The 25,274-nt window shown below is 49.2% G+C and overlaps 1 protein-coding gene and 1 long non-coding RNA gene across 27 annotated transcripts in view; one reads left to right on the top strand and one right to left on the bottom strand.

The window, feature by feature from the left end:
* BMAL1 (basic helix-loop-helix ARNT like 1) overlaps positions 1-25,274 on the top strand; it is a 101,157-nt gene that overhangs the window by 35,364 nt on the left and 40,519 nt on the right. The gene's annotated exons all lie outside the window — the stretch shown is intronic.
* LOC140594402 (uncharacterized) lies at positions 15,943-25,094 on the bottom strand. Its single transcript, XR_011995096.1, has 2 exons — positions 24,501-25,094; positions 15,943-23,531 (listed from the first exon to the last, which is right to left on the bottom strand). It is a non-coding gene; the product is annotated as an uncharacterized lncRNA (long non-coding RNA).

Raw genomic sequence — 25,274 nt, 5'->3', positions numbered from 1 at the left:
TCCTTATCAGCATGATGTTTATAACTCCCGCATCTGATCATGGCTTTCTTCTGTTTAAAATTCCCCAAGGGCTTCTCGTTGCTTATGGGATAAATCCTAAGCCCCCTTGGCAGGCCTGTGGTCTTTCATGATCGGGCCTTTGGCCACATTCCTTGTTTCACTCTTTCCCTAACCTGGATTTCTAACTTCAGCCCAGCCTCCTGACGGCCATCACTGCTGGGCAATCCTGGGAATGACCCACCCCCTGGTCCCCATTTCAGTGGCTCAGGACAGGTTTCCACTCTTCTGGACACCTTCCTTCCCACCCTGCTCCTCTCTGTGACCTGGACGTGACCTTCCTCCCGCCTCCCAGACTACCCTGCATTTCTCTCTCCCAAAGCACTTATCAGCATAACTGTTGATTTACTACTTGTTATGCTCAGTAAACCACACTCCTTAAGGGTGGGGACTGCACATGTGCGCATGTGCGGGCACACACACACATGCACACACACTGTCTCTGGATTCTCGGTGCCAGAACAGCACACCTGGCTCAGGAAGTGTTTGTTGAAGGAATAGGGATGGTCAAGTCTGTTTGTGCAGCCAAATAACAGATTTATAATGTGATCAAATGTATTTGGAATTGAAGGTTCATTGGCCATTGCATTCGGCAGGGCCACCCCTCCCCTCAGGTTTGAGTACAGGATGCATTTGCTGTGGGTTTGGGTTTGTGGTGACCTGTCGTGTCTCCTGGCATACTGAGGCCTCAGGAATGTAACTGCCCTATAGTCTTTGCCCTGGACTTTAAAAAAAAACAAAGCTCCTGTTGTTGATGGAATAGGAATAGCAATTCAAAATGAAAAAGAATCCATTGGGATGCCTGGGTGGCTCAGCAGTTGAGCGTCTGCCTTCAGCTCAAGGCGTGATCCTGGAGTCCCAGGATCAAGTCCCACATCAGGCTTCCTGCATGGAGCCTGCTTCTCCCCTGCCTGTGTCTCTGCCTCCCTCTCTCTCTGTGTATCTCTCATGAATAAATAAATGAAATCTTAAAAAAAAAAAAAAAAAAGAGTCCATCAAGGAATTCTCGGGAGTCAGGTCTACCCAGCTACATCCTGGGTGAGTCCCACACTTCCTACATTAGCCAAAATAATGATTCTTGCTAAGCGCTGACAGCTTTTCTCCCCCATTCTCCCCTAGCTGAGAATGCTCTTCTGGGTAGGGGATGAGGACAGCTAGTGGTCCTTTGTGGAGATGCCCAAGAGCTTCTTTACCTGCCTTGGAACCTCGAGTCCTGGATGAACACTGTGAGGTGGCAGACAGGAAGGGGCTCTGACCCGAGAGGCCAGGGCGGTGTCTGTAGCCCCCACGGGAGCCGGCACCATGCACCTGGGCAGTCACCAGTATATGTGCTCGTGTTTCCCTGTGGGGCCGTGAGCTCAATGCTTGTTGCACCTTCTCCATTTCCTAGTTCTGCTGCAGAGCTGGGAAACTATCCTGAGAATGCAGTTTTTGCGGGGGGCCTCACAGTAATCTGGGAAGGCTTCCTAGAGGAAGGAGCCATTCTTAACCACAGAGGTGTCCTGTAGGCCAGGGTGCTCCAGCAGGCACCCGGAGCTGCTGTTCTCGCCTAGAAAGACTTAGGATGCTGCTCTCCCTTTCAAGGATGTTTCCAGAATCTGTTCCTGCTGCATGGGTGTATTTGCCTTCTGGCTTGCCTCCTCTGTGCCCATTACCCCTGACTTGCCTCCTCCTGGGAGGTCTCCCCCAACCTCCCTGATAAGAGACCTGGGTCCTACCATCACCATCACCATTAAGGCATGAAAATTGGGAATCCCTGGGTGGCTCAGCGGTTTAGCGTCTGCCTTCAGCCCAGGGTGTGATCCTGGAATTCTGGGATCAAGTACCACGTCAGGCTCCCTGCATGGAGTCTGCTTCTCCCTCTGCCTGTGTCTCTGCGTCTCTCATGAATAAATAAATAAAATCGTTTTTTTTTTTAAAGGCATGAAATGTGCCTGGGCCCCCTGTCGACATGTTTTGGCCTCTACCCTCCCCTGCTTCTGTTTCGGAGCCACTGCTGCGCGGAGGAGGCACCTGGGCCTCCGCAGGGTCCCTTCCTCTCAGACCCTGAGGCCCAGCGCCTTGGTCCCTCTCTCCGGCTTGCAGCCCCCCTCGCCCTCGCAGGCAAGCGGACCCCTTTCCTCCCCCAGCGTGGAGCCAGCGCCTTCCTCCGCGCCTCTGGGCCTGCGCGCACTCTGAGCACGGCTATGCGCACCAAGGGCTGTCGTGACCTGTGTGCCTGCTGCCTTGGTCCTTGCGGAGCCCCCGGGGACCGGCCGTGGTGTGGCATCTGTGGCAGGGCAGCACCTTGCAGAGTCAGGCTGAGGGACCCACGGAAGCAGGTGAGGGAGGACAGAAGCCGCTACCTTAGGAGCAGCTGCTCCACGGTGCACGTGTGCATGCGTGTGCTGGGCCGGCGAGCGCATGTGCGTAAAGGGGTGTGTGTGCTCTGCTCCGTGTTTTTATTCGCGTAATTTATCCCCGTGCACATTAGAGACCGTGTCTCCCTCTCTCAGGGGGGGTCTGATGTGGGGCCTTGCATAAGAGACATTTCATAGCCACTGGCTACATAACTATTTCCCCCGCTCCCAAGCTGCAGGCACCTCCCCTGCCGTCCCCCGACCCCCCCTTGGTACCTCAGTGACCATTTCACAGGGCTCTTGTGACCATCAGCACCGCTTCCCAGACCCCATTCAGAAAGCAGTGCCCTGCAAGCCCCATCTACACCCCAGCAGGCTGGGCTACCCAGCTTGCGTTAGGCTGGCAGCAGGGAGGCCAGTCCCCCAGGGGCACCTCACCGGGCCTCTGGGGCCCTCCGGGGCTGGCTGGCTGATCTCTGAGTGACTCACCCTGGTTTTGAGTGGGAAAAATAAAAATTAAAAAAAAAATGGCTTCTGACCAAGTGGGGAAAGTGGGCATGGGGGAGGAGCAGCGGGAGGACGTTGGCCACACCTTAGCTAAATTTGCCAGCAGCAAACTGACTTGGGCTGAAAGCACAGACTCCACCTTGGAAGGGGACTGGCGTGCTGGCCCCAGGCCCTGGGGGCAGACCCGATTCTGAATGTCAGCTCCGTGCCTGCTAGTGGTATGACTCGGACCACCCACCCAAGTTCTGCAGGCCTTGGTTCCCTCACCTGTAAAATGGGGTGGTGAGGATGGTCACCCCCTCCATGAGGTTCTTGTGAGGGTGAAATGAAAATGTACTTAGCCCTGGCACGTGGAAGCCACCACGGCTCTGTGCTCTGTTACTGTGGTTTCCTGCCTCCCTTCTGAAAATAAAATTGAACAAAAATTACCCATTAAGAAAATGTGGATGTATTTGGTTCTTTAAGAGTCCTGTCTTTAATAACAACCGTGAGAGGACTTCAGACAGGATACAAGGTCTACAGTGCAGTAAAGGCCCCGAGGAGTGAGATAGGATATAAGAAAGGCACTTTGTGGATTGCAGATTACATGCAGATACTGTTAGTAGCACAAATATATCTTATTGTTTGGGCTTTGGGGGAAAAAACGACTGAGCACAATTTTATGATACGTCTACATTCCGGGTTGTTTTTGGTTTTTGTTTCGGAGGGAGATGTGTTAGGCCTTTCCTGGAATCTTGCCCAGAGCCTGTGTGACCCACACTGGTGCTGCCGGGTGCCAAATGCCTGAGTAGCATCCGGCACTGAGGAGCATTTCTGTGCTTGCTGTTGTTATTTTAAATGTCTTATGATGAACGGTTAATACGTAGTAGTGGAGTAAGTTCTTGTCGATTCATTGATAGCAAATTGTGGAAATTCACTCTGGATCATGGGAAATCCTCACTCTCGAGGGTTTTATGCCTGGTAGAGGCGAGTCAATTTCAACAATTTCTTCCCGTTTTGTTAGGGACCACTACCCTTGTTTGTCAAGTACATTAGGAATATATTCTTAGTATCAACTGCTTGACTCTCATCCCATATTATTTCCCTGCCTCTTGCTGTCCTCCTGAAAATAAAATTGAACAAAAATTACCCATTAAGAAAATGTAGATACTTTCAGGCAGAGGTTGAAAACTTGACTCATGGGCCACATCTGGCCTGCAGATGTATTTGGTTCAGCGCTCACAATATTCTAAAACTACAGTTAGTGGCTAGCATCTGAAAGGTGGTAGATGGTGTCTAGAAATCTGGATTTCTGGCTCTGCATGAGAACCTGCAGGTCTGACAGCATTGGGTCCATCTTCCCTCATGGCAGTGCTGAATGAAGAGTGGTGGTCCTGGGGGGACCTGTCCCTCCTGCCCAGCTGTTGCACCTTTACAGGGCCCACAGGTAACTGAGCGGGCAGTCTCTGCTAAACGAAACTGGCACCTCTCAGACACTGCATCGATTTAAAGTTCTCTTCATGAGCAACTTTGCCCATAGATGGGAAGGTCATTTCACCCCATAAGTTGACATTTTTATGAGAATCCAAGTGGCGATAGTGTTTCATTGAGGCTCTTTTGGATTTAGGAGAGTCACCTTCTCTCCTCCCCATGGAATTTCCTCATTAGCAGTTGTTAAGAACTCTTCAGCAAGGCTTACTAAGTCAACATAAAATGTTGGATAATGCAGGATATAAATTTTGATTGCCCCTAGTTGAAGACGAGTGAACTTGAATTCAGCAAGTTATGATGTTGTAAATTTGAACAAGGCACTTAGTCCTTTTTATTAGCCATCTTGTTGAAATAGTTGTAATTTGGCAGATTTCTTTTGCAAATAGGAGAGGGCCTGAGAGTCTCAGTCCCGGAGATCATCCTCATCTGTGATCTCTTGGGCAAGCCCAGGACCAGTGGCCACATACGGAGACAGGAGAGGCGGTGTCACATCCCATGGTGGTCACTTTAGGAGATGCCTTGCAAATACTGAAATTTTAAAAATCATTATTTTGTGACTTTTCAGATCTAGTTTTTGCTTTTGGCATCATGAAAGAGTATAACAAATTCAGACAACACTGAAGTGCATTCACTAAAGGAAGAAAGTCCTCATGACTTCCCCACCTCCAACCTTCTCCAAAGATAGGCACTTTTGAGACTTTGTTGGGTACAGTCCTGGACTTTTTAACTTGCTTGTGTACCTCCTCCCTCCTTTGCGCTTATCCCCAATATACTCATTTTTACTTTTGTTTTGTAAAAATGAAATTTCTCTATTCATTCTGTCCTGTGACTTTCCTTTCAGTGGCCAACTGTCAATAATTATGGCCATCTTTTCAAGTTGATATGTACAGGTAAATGTACAAAAATAATATGACTGCTGTTTTCCATGGTATGGATACATTTGAAGTTTATTTAATCATTCCTGTACTGGTGGACACCCAGGTCTCAATCTTTTGCCATTGCAACCACTGCTGCTGTAGCCATTGTGCACGCTTATGAACTTTTACATGAGAGTTTCTGTGGTATAGATAGCAAGACACGGGACTTCTGGCTTAAATAGTTTGCACTTAAAATTTGAATCCATATTGCCTAATTGCCCTCCCAAAAGGCTGTACCAACTCATGCTCCTCCCAAGAGTATCCAATTATGGCTTTAATAATCTAGCTTTTTTTTTTGTCTAAACACATATAAGAAAAGTAAACTTTAAAAAGTCATACATACGACATCAAAATGACACATTTGTCTTTGTATATAGACAAAAAATATAAATATATTAAAATGTATAAATGTATAATGTATAAATATATTATATGTAATGTATAAATATATTATGTATATTTATACATTATGTAATGTATTTATATATTAATAATATAAATATATTATATGTAATGTATAAATATATTTAATTAAACAATTAAATGACTGTTATATTTTGATTTTGGTGATGATTATCATCGTATGTGATGACAAAACTGTTTCTCAACTGTTGTAGCCAATTTAATTATTAAATACTTATTTAAAAGGGCGCCTGGGTGGCTCAACGAGTTAAGCATCTGTCTTTGGCTCAGGTGTCAGGGTCCTGGAATCGAGCCCCATATCTGGCTCCCTGCTCAGTGGGGAGTCTGAGTCTCCCTCTCCCTCTGCTTCTCCTCACTGCTCATTCTCTCTCTCTCTCTCTTTATCTTGCAAATAAAATATCTTTAAAAAATAATAAAACTTAGTTAAGGATTGTAGTTGTGCCAGGTAGCCTTTGGAAGACTAACAGCCAAATCACAGCTTCCTTTTCCAGGACTCTATCAGGGCTGCTTGTATTTTTCCCTAGAGCCCTCAGTATAGAAGCTGGGTCTGCATTCAAATGAGCTGCAGCAGGTAGTGCCAAGCCTTAGGCTCAGGAGACTTGGGGAGGGGGAGGCAGCAGGTGAGGTAGTGAGGGACCTGATGTCCCCAGCACCCCTCACCCCTTCTTTACATCTGAACACCTTTTTACATGGACAGATTCTTCCCACATGTATTATCTCATAGCATCCCTCCCTACAACCTCTCTGGGAAGCAGGCATTCCCCTCTTCCCCTATTTATATCTCGGGACACTTAGGCCCAAAGAAGATCTGACGTATTGAGTGTTGCACAGCTGGTAAGGAAGGAACAGTGCCTTGGACACAGGTCTTCTGACTCCAAATGCAGTGGAGTCAGACCTCTGTGAGGCTGAGACATAGCTTTTTACCTACAGCACATCATGGAAGTTTCCTTTACTGAGCTGGAGACAGAGAAAGGAAAAGGAAGTGACATTCCCAGACGTCCTGTGGTCACTTATGTCCACATCCTTCTCCTAGGAGTGCTAATGCTGATAGTTGTGTTCTCGAAGGTTTCCCCAGCAGGAAAGATCTGTGAATTCTCGACCAGGGGATTTAACTGTTCACATTGCAGTTGAGAACCACTGACCCAGAATGTGTATTCCTCCCCTTAGACAGGATGGGTTGGGGGAGATGGTCGACTTACCACCTGCTAACTGCAGGTGAAATTTTGAATTCCATCTTCTATGGAGGCTTCTTCTCTGCCTCTCTGACCTGGTGTCTGACTTTTGCTAACAGGTTATGATGTTTTGGCCAGAGCTCCTTAACTCTAACCTCACTGATGAGCCTGCAGGGAGATTCGATGACCAGACCACTCATCCTTCCAGGATGCCCTCAGCTTCATTAGACCCATGCAGGTGGGCTGGTCTAGTGAAAACAGGGGATCCAGGATCAAAACCTGGTCTCATCACTTTCACTAGTGGTATGAAACTTTGGCTGTTGACCTGACCTCCCTGAGCCTCAGCATCCCCTTCTACAAAATCAGGATAACAATTCTCTCATGGGGGCATTTTGAGGAATACATGAATTAAGATCTAAAAGGTGGCCCCTCAAATGTTCAGCACAGAATGCACACTTATAAATGTGAGTCCTGGGTCATTTTCCTGCTATAGAGAGAAGGGTCTCCTCCGGGGATGCTCCAGACTGTTGGCTGCTGGCTGGGGATCCTGGGGTCAGAGGAAGGCCACCAAGGTGAATCATGCACAATGTGTCCTCTCAGGAGCTCCCTATTCGGTAGGGGAAGCCCAGCAAGCAGAGACGATGTAATGTTGCTAAGAATCAATTAATAGAGCAGAGATTAGTTAACCTGGAGTGAAGTAGAAGTCCTCGAGCCAATAGGGTATTGCAGATTGAACAGGAGCTGGATGGAGAAGATGAGGCTGTAGGTAATGAACAGCAAACTCTATTCATTAGCAATCAAGTCACATTATTTTGTGACTATGTTAATTTCATTGACTCTTACCAACGCACTGATATATTCAGTTTCATCCTCTCTCTTGTCTTTTTTCCTCTCATTCTGCCACACTTTCTCCCCTCCCTGCCTGAAGATATTCAGCCCCTCAGAATTTCTCAAAAAGAATTTCTCTATGCTTTGGCAAACCCTCAGAGGATTGATGCTAGCTGCTTCACTCTGCTAAGTTTTTACAAGAGCTCTGGTGTAGCTACCTTTTTCCATCCTTTTTTTTCCCTACAGTATGAGTAAGCTCTTTTGCTTTCTCAGCAATGAAAAGACTACCAGCCATTTGATGCTTACTGCGTCACTTCTGTATACCAGGGGCATGTGTCATCCCAGTTAGTGGCCAGAACCAACTTTGTGAAAACAGGGACTCTTCTTTACTGATGAAGAAACAGAGGCTTAGGGAGGTTAATATGCTGATCATTCCACTAGTCGGAGAGTCACGGTTCACCTCCGGGCCTCTTTCCCCGTGGCCTCCACTGCTTTGTTCAGTGTCTTGCACACAGTAGGTGGGCAGCAAATGTTTGTCCAAAGGAATGAGAGAGCTGCCATACGGCGGTCTGTCACGTCCCACAGCTGGTCATGTAACCCTACCGATGTGGGGACAGCGCTCCTCACTTAGCGTCTCACCTGTGCGTGGGGTCCCAGAATCACGCAGCGGGAATCACTGATACAAAGCACGATTTCCCATCCCCCTCGCTGTTACCTCTAGGGCACCTGTAAGCAGAGAGATTAAACTGTTAAAACTCTGGCTCTGCGCTGTGAGACATGGGTGACAGAGAGCAGGTGCCGCGCCCCCAGAGCCCGGCCCAGGAGTCGGGGGCTGGGATTCCAGCCTCGGTTCTGCTGGGGACTCCTCAGTGGCTGCGGGCACATCACAGCCCCTCTCCAGAGTACCATTTCCTCGGCACGCTCTGGGGCTTAGGGGGTCCCTAAGGATCCCGCCAGCCCTGTGACCTGGTATGACAGGGGGAGGCTGGGGCGTGTGCTGGAAGGAACGCAGGCATTGCTTTCGGGAAGACCTGAGTGTGGCTCCCGGCTCCTGTACAGCCCAGCTCTGTGACCTTGGGCGGATCACCCAACGTCTCTGATACCCATCTATTTCTGTAAAAGTAGGACCTGCTTCCAGGCTCACTCTCAGGAGTGCAGGAGACCACGTAGACAAGGGCGGTTTCCTTCCTTCTGTCTCCGACTCCTCAGTGCTTTGGTTTGGGACTCGCTGGGTGTTTCTGCAGGGAGACCCGAGACGCGTTTCTCAGGTGTGGTGTTCAGTACACTGTGCGACATCCTGAGATACTCAGCTCTTAGATTTCTTTTTTTTTTTTTAATATTTTTATTTATTTATTCATGAGAGACACAGAGAGAGGCAGAGACACAGGCAGAGGGAGAAGCAGGCTCCACGCAGGGAGTCCAACGTGGGACTCGATCCCAGGACCCTGGGATCACGCCCTGAGCTGAAGGCAGACGCTCAACCACTGAGCCACCCAGGTGCCCCAGCTCTTAGATTTCTTGAGGCTCTTTTGTATTGTTAAGAAACTCCTCGAAGGTGGTTACCATTCTACCCCTAGCGCTGCAGGGGCAATACCTATTTCCCCCTTTACCCCTCACAGACAGCGGCTGCCGTGTGTGTCAGTTGGCATGCATGTCATTTCTTTTGGGCCTCTTTACAGAGAGGGCATCTCTGTTCATTTAGCAAATGTTTGCCGTGCCCCGGCCTTATGGTAGGAGGTGGGGTGCAGGGAGGAATAGTCTTCTGGTCACTGCCCTCAAGATGCTCATGAGGAGGAAAGGTGCAAATAGAGGTGACACAAGGCTATTGGGGCATGTGACAGGGCACCGCAGGGGAAGGGAGGGCTGAGGGGCTCTCCCCTGGGCACTCAGGAGGGGCCTTTAAACAAGAGGTGCCTCTTGAGCAAGTCTCAAGAGACGAGTAGGAGCCTACACTGCAGAAGTGAGGACAGAGCATTCTAGGTAGGAGGAGCCACAGAGCAGCGGCCAGAGCCTGGAGGAGGTGACGCCTGGGTGCCGGTCCGGAGGTGGAGGACCCAGTGGTCATCGGTACAATGATGACCTTGGACCTTTCTCCTGAGCCCCAACCCACATACCCACTGCCCACTGAGCATCCCCACTTTGATGTTTAATGGGCATCCTAGACCTAAGATAACTAAATACAGGTCTTGATATTTTTCTCTTGAAAAGAAAAAAAGGAAAACATATAACCCTGCTCCTCCCCCCTCTTCCCCATCTTATGAGGCAGAACCATTTCCCTGGTTACGCAGGCCCAACATGTAGGCATCATCGTCTTGCTCCTTCCCTGGCGCCTCACGTCGTCTGCTTGCAGTTCTTGACAGCTGTTCCCTCAGAGTGTATCTTGAAAGCCACCACATCTCCCTACCCTCGTCCAGATGTCCCCGCATCTCGCAGCCGGTCTCCGTTTCTGCTCCGTCCCTACTGCTATCAGTCTTCCACAGAAACAGGCAGAGTGACCTTTTAAAAGTAAATCAGATCGTGTCATTTCCCTGCCAAAAGTCTCCGATGGCTTCCCAGCATCCTTGGAATAGAATCTGAACTGCTTTCCATGGCCTGCCAGCCCCTCCTGCTTCTCTGGTCTCCTCTCCTAGCACTCTTTGCTTTGCTCCCTCCATCCCAGCCACTGTATCTTTCTTGCTGTTCCTCTTTCTTGCCTCAGGGCCTTTGCACTTACTGTTCTCTACCTGAATCAGTCTTCCCCTACATCCCTGCCCGGCTGACCTTCATTCCATTCTGGTGTCTGTTCAAATAAGATGGGGCGCAAAGAGGAATAGACATCTAGTCACTGTGTTCAAGGACTAGAAATGCACTGTCCTCCTCTACCCCTTACCCTATCACTCGGTCCTCTTACCTTGCTTTGTCTCCACTAGCACTCCTCACTAGCTGACTTCATACGATCTATTTATTTGTCTTCTTTACTGCTTACCCTACTAGAATGTAAATCCATGAGGACGGCTGCTTGCCTCACCTGTCTCATTCACCATTCTATCTCCAGGACCTAAAACAGAGCCTGGCACCCAGGAGGTGAATATCACACATTCGATTGGCGAGGAAAAGAATGAATGAATTAATGCAAGTTAAGACTTTGGCGTTTATTCCGTAGGCAGTGCAAATCTAGTAGACATCTTTCAGGAGGTGAGTGACGTGGTCAGCACTTTTATTTTAGAAAGCCAGCTGGTGGTAATGTGGGGGCTGGACTGTAGGAGGAGGCAGCAGAACTAGTTAGAAGCAGTTAAAATGGTCCAGGAAATTGATGCTGAGTCCTGTGTAGGGCCGCGGGCATGGCGGGGAGGGGACCGATGACAGGGTGTGTGTCTTTGGTTCCTATCGGGATAACTCGGTGGAGCACTTCCTCTATTAGAAATGCAGGGGCTAAGCGGCTCTCGGGGGGCTGGGGGGGGGCAGCAGGCTGGCAATCCTGCGTGATGTTTTTTTTCCCCAGGCAAATGTCAGCTCTGGGATGCACATTCTCTGCAGTGCTGATGGCTCTCAGAGGAGTGACTCTGCAGAGTAGGAGTGCGGTCAGGGTGGTGGCATCGGTGAGGCTCATGCTTCCTCCTGCACACGGGCCCTTTTCTGCTCTTGCACACTACAGGCCACACTAGGTCTTTGGTTCTTTCTTGCAGCGGGTACATTTCCTCCTGTTTAACTCCCAAGGAGACTTGCTCTAACAAATTCTCTCCTTTTTTTAGAATGCCCCTCCTTTGCCTGTGTTCCGGATGGGGTTTACCAGTACCTTGGGGGTTCGGCATCTCCCTTACCACAAACACACACAGGGACTCTTCTCCCTGGGGCAGCGGAGAGTCGGCTTGTCGGTGGGCATACATCCGTAGCCCAGGAATAGCCATGCTGTTTGGTACCGCCTCTTGAAAACTTTCTTTTGGAGCTTGAATTATTCCTTCTTCCAGAAGTCCCCAGTCCTCTCCAACTTTCAAAGGGGAGCCTTTCATCTCTGAGCGAATACATGCCTGTCCGTCTTGCCGAGGTGTCCCCTCTCTGTTCCTAACTGAGATGATGCCATCCCAGGCTCTTAAGCCGTGGTCCAAAGTTCCTAATCCTGTTTGTCGAGCCCCGTGAAGTGAAATGCTGTACCATCTGTACAGCCAGATGCCCACCTCCCACCCTCTGTCTCTCTTCCAAAGGTCCAGATGCCATTCCATTCCATTACATTAATAGCTACACTATAGAGTTCCTGGGTGCCAGGTACTGTGCTAAACACTTCACATGCTTTCTGTCTCACCCTTCCCACCCTGCCAGGGTGAGTATTATTAACCTTTTTACAGATGAGGAAGCTGAGACTTGGCAGTGCAGTGGAGCTTAGGCGTTAAGAGCATGGGCTTAGAGTCTAACAGACTCAGATTTGAATCCCCACTAACTGTGGACCTTTGGCATGCTATGTAACCTTTTTAACCTTCGTTTCCCCACATCTAGAAAACACAGATAATCTAGAGAGGGGTCAGGGGCTCCTGGGTAGCTCAGTGGTTGAGCGTCTGCCTTTGGCTCAGGTCATGATCCTGGGGTCCCGGGATTGAGTCCCTCATCAGGCTCCTTGCAAGGAGCCTGTCTCTCCCTCTGCCTGTGCCTCTGCTTCTCTCTGTGTGTGACTCTCATGAATAAATAAATAAAATCTTCAAAAAAAAATCTAGAGAGGGTCATGTGTCACTGTGAAAAGTATTTTGACGTGTTATTTCACAAGCATGTAAGCATTTGCCTGCTATACACTAGGCTTTGTGCCGTCAGAAGGTAATAGCTTATCGTAGATATCTGTGTCTCATTGTCATGGTCGTCACCATTGTCGTCATCATCCCACCATGACCACCATCGTCATCATCCCTGTCTCAAGGCTACGTGACTAGTACGCGGATGGGGTCAGGAATGAATGTAGCCCTGCCTGGCTGCCAGGCCCTTGTCCTGTCTCCTGTCCCATGCTGTTGCTTCCAAGTTCATATTCCCTAAGACTTTGTGTCCATTGCTCTCTTGGTCTTTTCTGGTTGTGTCTGGGCCCTGGGCTCAAGCTAAAGCTCTGCCATTCCTCAGTCCCTTCCAGAAAATGACTTCATTTCAGTCACTCACTTGAGCGGTCCCAGTAGCTGGGCCGTTCAGGCAAGAGCTTAGACAATTTTCCCTGATTGTCCATGTCATCTTGTCTGCTCTACAAGCCAGGGGGGGCTTCCCATGTCATTGCTTATGTCACAGGATTGTCCCAAGAAAACAGGAGTGGCAGCAGAAGGGGCTTGTGGGTGTCCCTGCCTGAAGGGGTCACAGATCACTTTGTGACTCTGGTGACTCACGGAGCCTCTCTCCAAAAAATGTATATGACAGTTTCTCACAAGACCAACCTTATTCATGAGACATTTGCCCTGAAGCCCACTCAGGAATTCTAGCTGAGAAATTCAGATCCAGGGATCCCTGGGTGGCTCAGCAATTTAGTGCCTGCCTTCGGCCCAGGGCCTGATCCTGGAGACCCGGGATCGAGTCCCGTGTCAGGTTCCCTGCATGGAGCCTGCTTCTCCCTCTGCCTGTGTCTCTGCCTCTCTCTCTCTCTCTGTCTCTCATGAATAAATAAAATCTTTAAAAAAAAAAAAAAAGAAATTCAGATCCAAAAGGTTATTAGCTCTTCTGTTGTCCTATCACCCCTTGTTCACAATCAGGAAGGGCTCTCTGTTTCTGTAGGATGCCTGTATTCACAGGTTGTTAGGCCATCCTGGTAGCATTTGGGAAAGCCTGTTTTATTGATACTACTTGCCCTTTTCATTTCTTTCCCATTTTTGAGAAGTGTATCTACACACTAGAATTAGCTGGCCATTTTGACGAGACTGACCTGCTGGTTTGTACATCAATTCAAGCCGTAGCCTGCATCGAGTAGACAGCCTGGGGAGGAGTTTTTGGCCCCAAATATCAGACAACAGGAACTTTATTGTGATATACAGATTATAAAGGTGCATCTGCCTACCTTCAGCATGGTTCAGTGTTCGAAATTCAGGGAAATATAAATCTCTACTTTTCAATACGATTTTTGAAATTTCAGTCTTTAAAAGTATGCTTCCTTTCCTTTTTATGTTTTTATTCCAATTTTCAAGGCACGAGTATGGGGGGAAGGCACATGCCAAGCACTCTACAATACAATCTTCTAACTTGCTCTTAGGCCTCTGCTTGGAAACTTTGCAGCAAATTATGGAATAAGTGATAGGAGTCATGGGTGCCACTGCCAACAGCTCCCCCTCCCCAACCTGGCCTTCAGAGCTCCACAGAAAGACAGGAATGAACCTTCCATAATGGGGGCCCCAGGACCCTTCCTCCCACTCTGGCTGTGGGGTTGTGGTGCCGATGCCCTCTGCAGATAGAAGGGGGGCTGATATTTGGGGACATAGGAACCAAATCTGTCATGTATTAGATCATTTGATGTAAAGCTCTTTCTGATACGTAGTTTTTCCGCTAAAGTTTTTCTCCTTTGCTTTTTCTAAATTATAAAAGCAACAGATGCTCATTTCAAAGCCAGGATTAGAACTTTTCACGCCTGGCTTGGAATTCCAGCTCCATGAACTCATTAGATGTGCAGCCCTGGGAAAAACATGCACCCTCTCTGAGCCTCGATTTTCTCATTGTTACAGAAGAGGTAATGATTTCACCTCATCAGATTGCTGTGAGCATCGAGGGTACATAGACTGCTCTTCCAGAGGCTAGGTGTGGATTCGTTTACTCAGTGAATATTGAGCACCTATGAGCCAGTGACCATTCTAGTTGCTCTGGAAATACTCGAGAACAAGACTCTCCTGATGCTCACGTTCTAATCTGAGGAGACACAAAGAAACGAGACCATTTCAGACATTAAGAAATGAGAACCCACAGGTGGTGGGTGAGTCACAGTAAGGGCCATTTTATTTTATTAATATTTTTTTTTGAAGATTGATTGATTGATTTTAGAGGAGGAGAAAGGCAGAGGGAGAGAGAGAATCTCCAACTGACTCTCTGCTGAGCGTGGAGCCCGGTGTGGGGAGCTCGATCTCACGGCTCTGAGATCTGAGATCACAGCCTGAGCCAAAATCAAGAGTCAGACACTTAACCAACTGAGCCCCCCATGCTCACCCAGAGGAGCCCTCTCTGATGAGACTTCATGCTCTGTGACCCCACCCCCAAGTCCCAGGCTTTCCAGCATTGAACATCCTGTCCCTTTAAGGATAGGCCTCAGTTTTGAGTTTGGAAAATCTGACCACAGAGCACATACCCGTTCTCTTTGGGGTGGCATTTGTTCTCTAAGTGGCTCGGCATTCAGAGCGTGAGCTTCTGGGGCTGGAACTGTATAGCACAGGGCCCTGTGCTCACCCAGTGGAGCTGACACTGAAGAAGGAGGGTGATTAGTTTCTAGCCGGAGCCCATGTTGCTCCAGTGCCGCTTTGAGCATTCCGGTTTCTAAGGAACTGGAAGGGATTTCTCTCTCAGTGAGACTGTGGCACACGGCAATTGCCTGATCCTCTGCACGCAGTGTTTAAAGGGCTGGCTGGGGCCACACGGCCGCCGGGCAGTCTCCGCTTGTGCGGTGGCATTTGAACCACCGTGCAGTCAGCCTGACACCCGATACCGACCGCATCGTCCCTGTCCCTCGTCCCTCCCGGGGTGGAATAGTGATTCTTAAAGGACCATCTCAGTCTGCTCCATTGAACAAGAGGGGCCCGAACTGATTAGCGAGGAAAGCTGCTGAGCAGAAGGGCAGGCTGCCTGTGACTCACCTGTCATGTTCAGAGCTGACCTACTTTTATTTGACCTTGATTTGCTCGGTGCAGCTAAAGACACTGTCGTGAAGGCACTTCTGCCGCCTGATTTAAGTCCAACACGTGACAGCCCAGATCTTCGATGCACACATGACCCGGGCAGAGGGACGGACAGACAAGTGGTTCGTTTTTCATCTACCTCTGAATTGTAATTCGATCACAAGGAAAGGGCTTAATTTCAAGAAAATGGAACAATTATTTCAGACTAGATATGGTGCCAAAGCAGCAGGCCTTCCTCCTTGCTGCCGGGCGGCTTAATCAGGAGATGGCCTAGATGGCCGCCTTTCAAGTGGGTCCTTGCAGTAGCTTGGCAACTGGCAGAGGGTCATAATTGGAAGAATTTGGCTCTGAGTGTCTGTGGGTGTTTACAGTGCACTATAGGGCAGGGCTTCTTTTATTTATAGAATATTGTGAGCAACAAGCAGCAGAAGGCTGAAAAGCCACTAAATCTCGATTTATTTTTAACAAATTCCATTTTTCCCCTCATCCCAGAAGGAGAACTGAGTTATTAAAAAACAGTAAAAAATACATCATCGCAGAGCATGCCATATCTAATTATGGGGTTGCCAGCGTCGGCCTGCAGCCACATTTTAAGGGCTTTGTAAATCAGCCATCCATTCAATCTGTGAACTTATATGACTCCTATTCTTCATTTAGATGTAGAGCGAAATTATTGGCAAGTGAGTGCTGATCAGAAAAAGTTCTACACTGTCTAAATTAGGAGATGGTATGTACAAATATAGAAGAGTGTGCTTATGTTCTCAAAGGGAGATAAAATCACTCCTCATTGTCCATTCTCCTTAGCTATACAAGCACACATCCCCTAGCACTCGGTATCCGCGTGAGGGAGTTCACTCCTCGCAATGGTGGATCTGGGCCACTCCTGCGGTATCTCGCTCAGTGATTATTACCCACATCATCACAAAAGGCACAAATCCAGTGCTTTTTTGGCCTGCGTTCTCGGAGCGTCTCTGAGCTGGACAAGACTTCAGGGATCCTCTAGCTCAAGTACATCCCTGTCCGGGTGGGGAGGCTGAGGCCCAGGGAGGGGAGTGGCTTTCCCAGGGCCCTGCAGTGAGTCATGGCATAGTGGGGCTGGGGCTGGGGCTGGGGGCTCCCTGCTTTTCCCTAACAGTGTCCTCTCTATGCCAGGCTCAGAGCCAGGGAACCAGACAGATCTGATTTCTATCCTGCAGGGCTCACAGTCTTAGACAGACATGAAGACAGTCCAGGGGCCACCATATGCGAAGTAGACAGGGTTGTGTGAGTACAACAGCCAGCTAGACGAGTGGAGAGCATGGCGAGGCGGGATTTGGGAAGCTGTGTATTGGGACACTAAGGCAGAGGTAAAATCAGCTGCTCTCTGACCCACTTGGAAGAGTGTTAGGGATGCCATAGGGACCTTATGGCTCCCTAACTCGTCCCTTTCTAAGGGAAGTAGGTGCAGCCGTTTGCTGAGTATCAAGGGAAGAAAATTAGGGTGGCGTGGTGGTGCCGGGAAAGGTAGGTATGACACTTTGGGAGGAGCCCTGAAAGTGGACCATTGAGGAGATTTCATGCGAATACCGCAGGGAGTGCAAGGCTGGGGCACAGGCCAGGGACAGGTGGGTCTGGAGTGCTGCAGAAGGCTCTGCCCCGTGCTGGGATGGCAGGCGGGCCGCACGAGCACGGTTCTTCCCAGTCCTCGGGCTCCCAGGTACTGCTCCTGGTGGCTTCTTTCCGACCCTCCCAATCCTTCTTTGTGCAGCACTCTGGGCGCCTAATATCCATGGACTCGAGCTGGCAGGTGAGCCGAAACCTGTACCTGTCTTGCCCTGGGCTACTGGCCCTGCTCAGTGTCTGGCTAGAGTGCACCCTGGGGGTTAGTTCTCTTTTTGTGGCTGGGAGGAGGCAGAGGGCATGAGAGAAACCTTTATGAGGAAGGATGGACTGTGGAAGCTTCTGGAAAAGTCACCTCTTGGCAGTGCTGGAGGCCAGTGGTTTTAGAGGATGTGAGTAGGCCGGGGGTGGGGGGGTGACCGGGGCCTAAATTAAGGCTGTAGTAGTCAGCCTGGAGAGAAGCAAGCAGGGAGGAGAGATGACAGGGAGGAAGCAGCAGTGGGGGTTAGCTGCAGACAGCCGGCCAACCAGGGGGTGGGGGACAGCGCCCTGCTGGGACAGGAGCCCACCAGGCAGAGGAAGCTCGTGGCAGGGAGAGAGGAACGAGGGCCGTTCTGGGCAGACCAGGGGCTTGGGGGCCTGAGTTACTCGGGCTGGGGCCTGTGGAGGATCAAGTATCTTCTCTCTGAGAGGAGACTATCTTCCTGCCCAGTAAGTCCCTAACTGCTCCAGACATAGATTCTCAGAAATATCTGCAGACATTTTCAGGAGGTGCAAAGAATTGAAGTCAGTACATAGGATGTCTCCAGTGTCATCTCCGTAAATTGTTTTTCCTTAATCTTTTGATGCCTCCAGCTGCTGACCTGCTTTTGAGTCCTCAGAGCTGGGAACATATGAATTAGCAGTAACAACCGTACGGGAAATACCTGGGAAATAGCTGATGAGCTTTAGTCTTAGCATCTTCAATTTTTTTCTTGGATTTCCGTCAGAGTTTTTATACAGTCTGATAATCTTTCCATGACAAAATGGTTTCTACTTTTAAATATATATTTTGTTTAAGTTTTAGAGTTGACAAAGCTGATAATATTTCATGATGGAGGATACTTCCCGAATCAGTTTTCAACGAGCAGATCAACCCTTTCCTCTCTCGTTCCCGGCTCCTGGCCATTCCCCTGTGTCCCAGCATCTCTTTCTGTGTGGGGGTCAGCCCGGAGCACCAAGTACACCCAGGTCAGGGGGTTGTGTCGGTACAAGTTTCGGTGGGGAAGAACACTGAAACCTTGCCAGAGAGATGGCTGGGAAGCTGCCTGTGACCTGGACCGACAACCCCCCTCATCTTCCTGCCCCCCAGGCCCTGCTGATGACTTGTATCCTGTGCCCCAAATAACAGTGGCTTTGGTCATTGATGCGGTCTTTCAATTCTCTGAGAAAACATTGATAGCTTGTTGGCACAGCTCTGTCATCTTACTCTTTCTCGAAATTACTTTGCTAGGCACTCAGCAGGTGCTTGGGAAACGCTTTGAATTCCATGGAGCCATTGCTGGTCATAGCCACCACCACCACCACCCCTGCTGGTGTGCTGAGAATGAAGTGAAAGTCCTGAAGGTTGTGTACACTGAGATAGTCCAAAGTCTTCTCCTCCTTCCTTCAGGCTGATTGATTGGCCACACCCTGGCTATCAGCACTTGCTTGTTATCAGAGAGTGATAGAATGGTCCAGTGGGAAGGGCCATCAGAGACCATTTCCCCTGGCCATTCTCCTGTGCAGGAAAACCCCATGTGTACTGTCCATGACAGGCAGGCAGGTCCCTAGCCCCCCAGGAACCCACGCACCAGGCGTCCTGCTCCCTGTTTGTGGATATGTCTGCCTGTCCAAAAATCCTTCTTTATTCCAATCCAGATCTGCCACTTGGCACCGTTTCCTCATTGACCTAGGTCAGCCCTTTGTAGCAACACAGAACAAAGGTCCGCGGGCACAGCTGGGTTCTACTTTTGAGGTTCGGACGTAGTGCTCATGGACCCCTTCCCCTCCCCTTACCAACACCTTTATCTCCCTTGCTAGGGTTTGTGTCCTCTAGGGCCGTCAACCACTCTTGCTCAGATGTGACCGTCAATGTTAATTTCAGTGGTAGGGCAACGCGAGGGCACACTGTGCGCCAGGCACTGTTCTAAGCTCTTAGATCGATGTCTTTATTACTGCCTACAGCCACTCTGTGAGGTGGGGACTGTCAGTATCCTCCTTTCGCTAATGGGGAAACCGAGGAACAGAGATTAGATCTTGTCCAGAGTCAGGCAAGTAAGCGGCAGAGCAGAGATGTGGATGCATTAGAGACTGGGGCTGGCCCTCCTTTGACTTATTTTGCAAAAAATCATTTGACCACAGCCCATGGTGAACCCTTTTCTGCGAAACCTCCTCAGAGATTGCTTGCACACAGTGGACTGCGGGGCAGAGGCCTGTGCACTGTCATCAACAAATGGGTTCATCAAGCTCTGCTGGGCCCTGTGGGGTGCATTTAGATCAGGGTGACAAATATGGGCTGTGTGTATTTTCTTTTCCTGAATATGAAGTCTGATGCAATGGGTTCCTTGTTTAAAGGGCTTAGTCATGGTTTTGTGGCCAGAAAGCTAAAAGAGAAAGGTGCCTGACGACTGCCAGATGGGACCACCTCTTCCAGTACCTGATCCAGTTGTCAGTCGTAACTGATGGGGTGGAGGGGCACGATGCCCATCTGCCCTCCACAGCTGGATGGTAAGGTGCCAAATACGCATTGGTCTGCAGTGCATAAATCAGGAAGGGTTTTGCAAGGTGCAGGAGAGGGAGGGGGTCGCGGCCGGTCTGGCCTGGGTGGGAGCACCGGGCCCTGCCCCTTGCCAGCAGTGTAACTAGGTGCCGGTCACTTGTGGTCTTGGTTTCCTCTTCTGTAAGGTGGAAATAACACTGTCTTCTTAGAGGGATGATTTGGAGCTTAATTAAGCAGAGGCAGACATGTCGTGAAGCTGCAGTGACTGTTCTGGAGCGTTCCCCACACCTGACACCTCAAGGTTTGGTGACCAAGCCCTCGTTTACTGCCTGGCCTTTCCTGCCTTTGCCGTGTGAGCTCCAGCCCCTTGGCTGCCTGCCACCGTGCGGAGTGTGGGGCGGACTGCAGAGGCCTGGGCCTTCCGGGGCGGGAGAAGTCCCTGCGGTCACGTTGGGTGTCCTGGCCTGACCCCTGGCAGGTCAGGCTGGGCTCTCCCGGGAGCATATGACTTCATCAAGAGTTGGCTTCCTGTGCTCAGGAACCCCAGGGCACCGGCCACACACCGGCTCAACCACAAGGGCCGAGAAGCTGGGGTTGAACCATCTTTCTTTTTGCTCATTGCTCCTCAGACAGCCTACACCCTAGGTACTATTTCCTAAAGATTTAAGTAGCAAAGTGAGGGGACCCCAAGGTATGGGCCCCAAGACCTGGAGGGAAAGCAGCTTGAACCAATAGAAAAAAGACTGGAGAGAATCAAATTCTGTTGTTACCAAAAATGGGGCCCTGAGCAAGGACCTAACCTCCTAAAATGTGGTGTCCGCGTCTGAAAATTGGGGCTGGAACTAACCCCTGAGGCTAGGAGGATTAGATGAGATACGTGTGAGCCTGACAAAAGGCACCTGCCACCGTGTCTAGCAATGAATATATATGAATATTTGAATCCTCTCCTTTCTCCTTTCCTGTCTACCCCTTCTCCTTATCTAGTCCTGACTGCTGTCGCTTCTCTATATGGCTTTGGGTAGATATCTTAACCTCTTTACCCCTTCTCTTTGTAAAAAAAGAGAGTCGAACCAGCTGCCGGTACTGAATGGGTACGTAGCGCCCCCTATAGGACACCTTGGTAACGTGCAGGGCGATTTGCCTGTCCGGGTGCGGAGGCCGGGGCTGTGGAGGGGGAAGCAGATTTGCTAGGTGAAACCTATGGAGAACAAAGGAGTGTCTGACATCCTGCACAACCTCCTGACGTCCCGTGGGCATTCACGTAGCTGGAACTCTGTTTACAATGATCTGAGCCTGGAATCGGACTCCCACTTTAAACATAAACACGCATAATTTTTGCATGTTTTTAATATATACTAAATTTTCCAGGAACACAGCTACCAAATATATGAGGTTTACGTGTTCGTTATAAATAGGCCCCGGCACCTCATTATACCTTTCACCATGTCTTCTGAGTAGCTGAACCCGATATTTGCATATTGACTCCATACGTAGTATCTTATTTTAACTAACCTTTCTTTCTCCTTTGTATTATAGTTAGGCTATCATGTTGCTTGCTTTTGAAATTGTAAATGTTGGTAGGCTATATTATTTACAAATTTCAAGAGGGTGAAAAGAATGTTAAAAATATTTGTATTGAATCTTTGAAAGCATGAGAGAGGGAGCGTGCATGCATGTGTGTGTGTACTAGCTTATAAATTAGCTGGAGAAACCTTAGGATACATCTGAAATGACAAGAAATGGCTTCTTTGAACAAGTTGAAGGGAGACATAGGCAAATGCAAGAGGATTGGTTAAATATATGTACATATATATACATATTTTTTAATTTTAGAAAGGACAGGTAACAACTAAAGGGAACCAGAGGTATGCAACAAAGGAATGAGGTCAGAATATACTACAAGATTCCACTGACCCTAGGATTTGCTTAATCACAGTAAATATAAAAGCCGAACATTCATCTAACCCAAGTAATTATGTAACTTTATTGGCTGAATGGTAGGGTAGGTTCTTACGTGTGTCTGTAATGACAGAGGTAATGGAAGAGAGGTACATTTTCCTCTTCCATGGTGAGAAGTGAATAGATCCTAGTTGAAACTGGAATATCGTTGAGTGGTACCATAAGCTGTTGTTCAGAGAGGTGGGGGTGCTTTCCGTAACTGGTTGCCTCTGGAAACAGGCAAGAGAATGGGCAGGAGAACCTGTGGACAGATATTTTTCCAATAGCTTTGTAGAACTTCATGAGTCTTTAAATAGGTCCGGGGGGGGGGGGGAAGAGCTTCATAAAAAAATAAAAATTAAATTTAAAAAATGGTTTCCTTTCCCTTAAAATGTCCTTTTACATAAGAATATGTAATAGAAGTCAGAATTTTTAATTGCATCCTTTGTTAGAGAAATAAGGTGTTTTGATGTTGCCCCCATCCATCTTAGAAAATATGTATATCTTAAGGAGTCTGAAACATGGTTTTCGTCATCTTTCTTCATCTCTGCCATTTGTTTTTTTTTTTTCCACCTCTCCCACCTGCACAAACATTTTTTTAAACATCCATGTGTAGATTTTTAGAGAAAGGAGAACCAGCCAGCAGCCTCCTTCCTCTTTACTGTGTTGTTTTACGGCCTCTGCATGAATTAATTGTGTGAATTTTGTGAATTACCTCTTCCTATTCTTTAGTTAGTTTTCCACTGAGGTATTTGTCTTTTTATCTATTCATAGGAGGTTTTTCTCTTGTTTTGTTTAACTAAGAAAGGATAATAGGCCTTCACCTGTCACAGAGCTTTCGGGTCAGACTGACCTGGGTTTGAATCCTGGCTTTCTCATTCATGAGCTAAGAATTTCAGGCAATTTACTTAACATCTCTGAAAATTAGTTACTTCTTTGGAAATAACATGAAAAAACACTGACTGGCACAAAATCAAGGCCCAGCGTGTGGTTTCAGCTGCTATAGCTTTTGCATTGTTGCTTTTGTTGTGATCCTTGCACTGAATATTTTCTCCAAAACAGTACCTCAAGAACTCATGCGCTTTCAGATCCTTGGACATGGAACGCTCCCTTGCTGTAACCAAAGCTCAGAGAAATGAAACTGAAATCACTGAAATAATTGTTTTATTCCTTGCGTAGGAATGAAAGAAAACAAGTTGATTCCGTTTTAGCTAAAAGAGGAACTTGCGGGGTCACTCCCGGGGTCAGGATACACTCCGAGCCACGTCTGAGATCTGGAGCACTGGAGGAAGGCCTTGAGCTTCATTGCAAGGTTAAATCGTCCTCCTCAACCAGTCCTCACCAGGACGGCATGCGGACGAGTGCATTTCAGAAAGGTTTCCAGTTGTTGCGAGTTGAAACGGAAGGGACCATCTGTTAAACACACCAGCCAGTCCCCCAGCGCTCGGGTCAATTCACGGCCTTGCTGTGTGTTTTGACGCCCTTGTGTTGTGGGAGGGAGTGGCGCGGGCACACTCTGGCCCCGCCCGATTTCTCCTACTTGGGACAGAGCTTTCACTTTTCTCTTCCGAGTCCCCAAAGACACAAAGCACATGTGGGAGCCCAGCTCTTGAGTTGGACACGTTGGGGGTGGGTCCTTGTTCCGCCTCCTGGCTGTGCGATCTCAGACAAGTTGCTGTACTTCTCCGAGCCTCAGTGCCATCTTATACACGGTGTTGTTAATAATGCCGTTCCTGAAAGATCGTTATGAGAACCAAATCAGCCTCGTCCGGGCTAGCAGCATCCTCAGCAGGATTGATACCCAGGAACTGAGTCCCTGCGGGCAGCGGCGACACAGCGCACAGCCGTGCAGTCTGTGCTGTAACTTAGATGCCTTGTGTGCCTCTTGCTCATCAGGTCCCGACCAACAGCCCCTGGCCTCTAGGTGGACACACTGGCCATGCAGCCTGACAAGCGGAGCTCAGGTTGGGCTGCCACCCCCAGGTGTCCCCGTAGCTGGGGCCCTTTGTTGCCCCTCATGCCACAAAAAAATCAGAAGTCCGGTTAGCTGCTCCTCCAGAGATGCCAGGAACTGAAGGTGACTCCTCACCCTGCCTGGCCGCTCAGCCCCCAGCCCTCTTATGTGCTCCTGGTTTCCTGCACTCCCCGGCCAGGACCCAGCTGTGTGTTTTCCCCAGACTATTGTAGTCCTCTCCTCACTGGCCTCCCCCACAGGACACTCGTGCATGCATATGCACACTCACACACACTTGCACATGTGTGCACACACATGCTCATATGCATATATGTGCATGCACAGGTGTGCTCTGGCACATACATGTGCAAGCTCACCTGCAGGTGTGCACACCCAAAACGTGCATTTGTACACACACACAGAGACCCCACTGCCCCACATGTGCCCACACACACAGGTCCTCCTCCTCAAAATCTTTTCTCAACCCCACAGCCAGACAACCCCAAGTGGGAGCCTGTCACTCCCTATTTCGCTCACAGTCAAAGCAGGCCCCATGTGGTCCGTGCCCATCCTAGCCCAAGGTTGGTCCTCTGGCAGCCCTCGGCTCCTTCCTCACCTTTGCGTGGGCCCTTCCTGGTGTAGGGTGCTCCTCCCTCCAACCCTCACCTCCCCAAACTTGACTGCCTCCACCTCCTGCCCCGATGCTGACGTCTCTCCCCAGCACTCACCATGTCCCAGCATCACTTACTTATTTGTCTCCTTTGCTTGCCGTCCTCGCCAGAATGTATACCAGATGAGGACAAGGATCTTTGTGTCTTCACCCATGGGCCTGTTGTGGAGAACGGTGCCTGGCACTTGGATGCCCTCAGCAAATATTTGTTGAAAGAGTGATGAATGATTGTGGACTCACACACCAACAGTGTCTTCATTATTACAACATTGTCCTCGATCGAAATTTGACTGCCACATGCAATTTGTGCTGGAAAGTTACTCAGATTCCCAACTCTCTCCCCATACCAATGACCTGGCGTGTATGGGTGCTTGGGAAATTGCTTTGCATGGGTTGCTTTAGGGCCTCGGGCCCCTGGTAGCCATCTGAGGCCTCTGTACCTGTCAGCAAAACCTTTTGCAGGTGGGCCACAGGGGGACATCAATCTCCTGTCCCCTGGCACTTCTGGGGTGTCGCTGTTTCACCCCAGGGCTCCCCCCCCCGGGGAGTGGGCAGCCCAGCTCTGGGCACAGCTGTCAGCTCAGCTGTGGTGTCCGTCTCCGTAGTGAAATTAATCACTGTCCTGTGCTTTCTCCGTCTCACCTTCCCGGGCAGCTGCAAAGTCCTGTTCTCACACATGGACTTCAGTGCCTCAGGATCCTATTCCCAGCTCTCTGTAGGAGGAGCTATTTCTCTGTATTTTGGTTTCATTGAAGTGAAATGAAGGGGCTGGGCCCCTGAAATGCCACTCAGCTTGCCAGTTGTTAGGAGTCCTCAGCACTTCCTGCTGCAGAATGCTGGCCTCTGGGTTGA

Source organism: Vulpes vulpes, chromosome 11, assembly GCF_048418805.1.
Source record: "Vulpes vulpes isolate BD-2025 chromosome 11, VulVul3, whole genome shotgun sequence".
In the NCBI taxonomy this organism is placed as follows: domain Eukaryota; kingdom Metazoa; phylum Chordata; class Mammalia; order Carnivora; family Canidae; genus Vulpes; species Vulpes vulpes.
The sequence above is the reverse complement of the archived record's forward strand: the minus strand, read 5'-3'. Positions and strand labels throughout refer to the sequence as shown.